This window comes from Cebus imitator, unplaced genomic scaffold, assembly GCF_001604975.1.
Source record: "Cebus imitator isolate Cc_AM_T3 unplaced genomic scaffold, Cebus_imitator-1.0 Scaffold323, whole genome shotgun sequence".
In the NCBI taxonomy this organism is placed as follows: domain Eukaryota; kingdom Metazoa; phylum Chordata; class Mammalia; order Primates; family Cebidae; genus Cebus; species Cebus imitator.
In genome coordinates, this window is record NW_016107638.1 from 683,011 (window position 1) to 687,622 (window position 4,612).

General features: G+C 58.1%; 1 protein-coding gene across 1 annotated transcript in view; it reads left to right on the plus strand.

The window, feature by feature from the left end:
• The first annotated feature begins 216 nt into the window (after nucleotides 1–216).
• RIMBP2 (RIMS binding protein 2) overlaps nucleotides 217–4,612 on the plus strand; it is a 333,192-nt gene continuing 328,796 nt past the window's right edge. Inside the window, exon 1 of the mRNA XM_037729912.1 lies at nucleotides 217–501. The gene's annotated coding sequence lies outside the window, so the exon portion shown is untranslated. The remainder of the gene's footprint in view (nucleotides 502–4,612) is intronic.

Here is a 4,612-nt window from a genome sequence, read left to right on the forward strand (position 1 = left end):
TTTTTCCAGGGACAGAGGGAAAAGCAGCAGCCCCAAGCCCTGCGTGGCTGAGAGCTGTTTGCCTCCGTCTCTGTCTGAGCTTTTCACCACGGCTCTGTGAAAGAGAAGCTGGCAGTGAGGGGTATAGCCATCTTGGTGTGTGTGTGTATGTGTGTGTGTGTGTGTGTGTGTGTGCATGTGTGTGTGCATGTGTGTGTGCGTGCGTTCAAACACTGACGTTTCATAGGCTCTGGTGACTGCTGCATGGCGGCTGATCTCTCTCTCTCCCTCTCTCTCTCCCCCCCACCCGACCTGCTTGCCTGCCTGCAGAAAACTAATGAATCATGTCTAGCTGAATGCGAGCGGCGCCGACACACCAATGCCCTGCGATGGTGACTGGGCGCCGCCTCTGCCCGCCTCTCCCTGCCTGCCTCCCCCTCGCCCCCGGTTTGTAATCTGACACAGTACACTGCAGTTGTCTCGCGGTGAGCCTCCGGAGCCTTGGCACAGCCAGCTTCTAAGGTAGGCTGAGATTTATTTTTTCTCCTAAAAATAGCTTCCCGTCTCCCCTCGCCTTTCGGCACCCGAGCTGTAGCAGCGTTGCTCACAGGGGCTCAGCCGGAAACTCTTTGCCCAGACAAAGTTTATTTTGCAGCGGATGGAGGATGCCCTTCAGCCGGGGTCCGGGGCGCTGGGTGTGGGGAGCGGCGGCCGGCCCTGCTGGTGGTATCTCCGTGCTGCTTGGAATCCAGGATCGTCTCGGAAGGGAAGGGCTGGTGGCTTCTTGCTGCGTGCCACCCGGGTGCCAGCTGCAGGGGCGCTGTGGCTCCGTCATGCCCCCACCCCAGGCTGCTCGGAAAAGCCCCTGCAGGCAAAGTTTGGCACCCGATGGGTACAGCCCGGCTCGCTCGCTGGCCGGGGGAGTGCTCCCTGGCTTCTCAGGCAGCTCAGGGCCTGGACCTGGCTTCCTGGGGACAGGGCGGAGTGGGGAAGGGGACAAGGGACAAACACAGCAGAGCCCCCAGCTCGGCTCAGGTGCAAATGCACAAAGCCAGCAGGCTGCACCCAGGAATGTGTCAGTTCATGTCCCACGGACCGACTTGAATAATGTGTTTGTCAAAACAGATGTTCCCTGGCAAAGTGTGTGCGTGCGTGTGGCTGTGTGGGCAGGGCTGCTTGCCGGGGCAGACTCCCCCGGGGGAAACCCTATTTCACTGGCAAAGGCAGGGTGCACAGGGCCACCCGCCCAGGAGCTTAGGTCCGGGTGGGGGCCAGGGCATCTGTCAGCAGAGGCCTTGGTGGAAGCAGCCTCCTTCCTGTCCCCAGGGAGCTGAGGTCGGGGTGACACTGGCTGGAGGGAGGAAGGAGTGCTTCACCTCCTGACCTGGTCCCTGGTCCGAGGGGAGGCGGGTGCTGGCTCTGAGCCTACGTGGCCTCTGGGTCCCTCAAGGTGCTTAGGGTGAGCAAGGAGGGTGGGAAGGAGGCCCTGTCCAGCTCCACATTTCTCTCTCCGAGGAGCCCTGAAGGAGACTCTGCTCACGGGGGCGAAAAGCCCACTTCATCCCTGGAAGGAGAAGTGTCACAGATGGAGCAGGCCCTGAGAGGAGAGAGCGTGGCTCTCTCTGAAAATGGAAGGTGGGGGTGGGGAGAGGAGGTGTCCTGGCTCCTGGGCCTTGTGGCAGGCCCGGCTGCTGGCAGGGGCAGCTGTGTGGGCTCAAAGCAGCAGTGGGCAGGGAGGGAGTGTGGCGCGCACTCGCTCACCCCGTTTAGGGGAACATTGGGTAAGGCTCTTAAGCATCGCCACCTCCCCCACGCACAGGGTCCTTCCCCGGCTCCCTCCTGGCCCTGATGGGCTCTCCGGGAACTCAGCTTGGGACTCAGCCCCCGCTGGGCTGTGGGGTTTTGGCTTGTGTGAGGCATGATCAAGCTCCCAGCGGGATGGGCAGGGTCTGATCGGCTCCGGAGGTTCCTGGGGGCGTGGTGTGAGGGGCAAGCCGGCAGGCGCCCCTTCTGCAGTGGGGGGTGGGGGTGTGCCTGGGGTCAAGGGCTGTGCCGTGGCCATATGGCAGTGCCTGGGGTCCAGAGTGGAGCCCTCCAGGTTATTTCGGGGATATTCCCCTGTGCCCCTTCCGAGAGGATGGCAAACTGGGTCAGGGAGACAGTGGCACTGCCCACGTGCCAGGGAGACAGGAAGATGCTGGAACTGTGGGGGCCACCCCCACACAGGAGGCAGGTGGCCACGCAGCCCTCCCCAGGCCTAGCAGCCGGCCTCTCCCACACTGCAAGCCCCGCAGAGAAACCCAAGCCTGCAGAGTCGGGGGTGGGTGTGGGTGGTGGAGGAGCTTCCCAGGTGAGGCTGCGTTTGGCCGGCTGGGAGCTCCAGCCATTCAGATGCGCAGACAAGCAGGGGACCCTGCGCTGTTTCTTCATTTTCCGCTCTTTCCCCCCCTCCGCCCCATCGCTGTTGGAGCCTGGAAGAGGCCAGCGTGTGCTGGGGCGGGAGGGAGGAGAGGCAGGAGCTGGCTCTTTCCTGAGCCTCCTTCCTTTCCACTGCAAAACCACCTCCTGCCACATTTGAATTTGGAGTCCGGTTGAAGTTTTAGTCGGAGCAGCGCTTCTCAGGCGTTGCTGAGTGCTGGCCTCCTGGCGGGTGGGTTAAATGGCTGCGTGTCACAGCCTCTGGTCCAGCAGGTCTGGGGAGGGGCCGGGATCTGCATTCCCATGCGGTCTCAGGGGAGGAGGAGGCATCCAGGGACCCCACTTTGAGAACTGCAGATTACAGTGTGACCAGGAGGCGCTTTACACATCTCTGGGGCATGGCCTTGGCTCTCCGTTGCCCTCGGCTGAGGTCATATGTGAATCTGAGAGCCCGCCTCATGTGTCAGTCTAGACCTGCAAGTGCCCAGACCTCAGGGACCGGAGGGCCTCGCCCACAAACCCGCTTTGTGTCTGGGAGTGTCCCTAGGGCAGGAACTCAGCATCTGTTTCAGGAGGGCGGAGACTCCACGTCTGCCGGAAGGTTTGGAATCCGTGTGGTGCTGGGAACCCGGGGGAGAACTGGATCAGCTGTGCTGCTCTGTTATTGATCAGCCAGAGCCACTGATTCCAGACAACTCAGTTCTTCACTCATCCGGCCCCTGCACATAGTGAGAGTGCATGCCTTATTTCCTCAGTTTCTCTTCTGGCTTTCACCCATTTGAAAAGCTGTCTGATCCCTTCATGGTGTGGAGGGAGGCTTGTCTGGGCTTCCAGCTGAGGACACCTGCCTCTCTGGTTGGTGATGCTGGTGCCACCACCCTTGGGTGCAAAGGGTTCGCTGAACCATACTCCTCAGCCTCCCTCTTTCCTATCCCTCCCTCCCTCCCTCCCTCCCTTCCTTTTTCTCTGTCACTTTTTCTTTCCGTTCAGTCTCTGTCACCTTCTTCCCTCTGTCTCTCCTTTTCTTCCCACTTTCTGTTTTTCTTTCCCTTTCTCTGTCTCTCTCTCCTTCCTTCCCCTCCTCCCTCCCTCCTTCCTTTCTCCTCTCCCTCTCTCAGTCTCTCTCTGACTCTCCCCTCCTTGTGTCCACGACTGGGCCACGCTCCGTGTGGATCTGTCTTTCCTTGAAGGAAATCTCCCTGGTGTCACCTACATAATGACATTTTGGTCAATGAAGACCACGCGTACCGTGGGTGGCCATGTGCGGCTACAACAGGCCGGAGCAATCCCCGCCCCAGTGTGGCTGTGGCAGCAGCTAAGCTTGATGTTTTACTGTCGCGCGTGTGGCGATGACGGTGTGGACGGACCACTGTGCTGCCTGGCGTGTGGACCCTCTGGCACATTCCGCCATGCACAAATGTGATACGTGACGATAATAAATGTTACTGGCTTTTGTACTTACTGTAGCTTTTATCATGATTCTAGAGCGTATTCTTTCTACGGATTCAACAAAAGTTAGCTGTGCAACAGCCTCAGGCAGGCCCTCTGGGAGGGATCCGAAGCAGGCATGGCCGTCATGGGGCAACGGCTCCCCCCGTTACTCCCTGGAGACTGCCCAGCGGGACAGGCTGCGCAGGGGAAGACGCTGAGGTGGTGACCCTGACCCTGGGAGGCCTAGCCTGGTGTGTGTGTGTCTTAGCATTTAACAGCAAAGTCTCAAAAGCAAACAAAAAAATCAAATAAGGAAAAGTGAGTAGAGAGGATATAAAGAAAGAAAATATTTTTGCGTTTTAAGGTGTGTTTTAAGCTAAATATTATTACAAAAGAGTCTAAAAGGTAAAAAATTAAGAAATGTATAAGGCAACCAAGTAACCTGAGGGTAGTTATGGAAGAAAGGATAATATTTTTGTACAAATTTTGAATAGTCTAAGTGTGCAGTCTTTATAGAGCCTACAGGTGTGCACACCCCTAACCTACTCACTCACACTCACTTGCCACTCACACACTCATTCACCCGCTCAGTCACTCAGTCACACACTCACCACTCAGTCACACACTCAGTCACACAGTCATACTCACTCACCACTCAGTCACACACAGTCACACACTCACTCACAGTCACTCACCCACTCTCACTCACCACTCAGTCACACACCCACTCACACACTCACACACTCACAGTCACTCACCTACTCAGTCACTCACTCACACACTC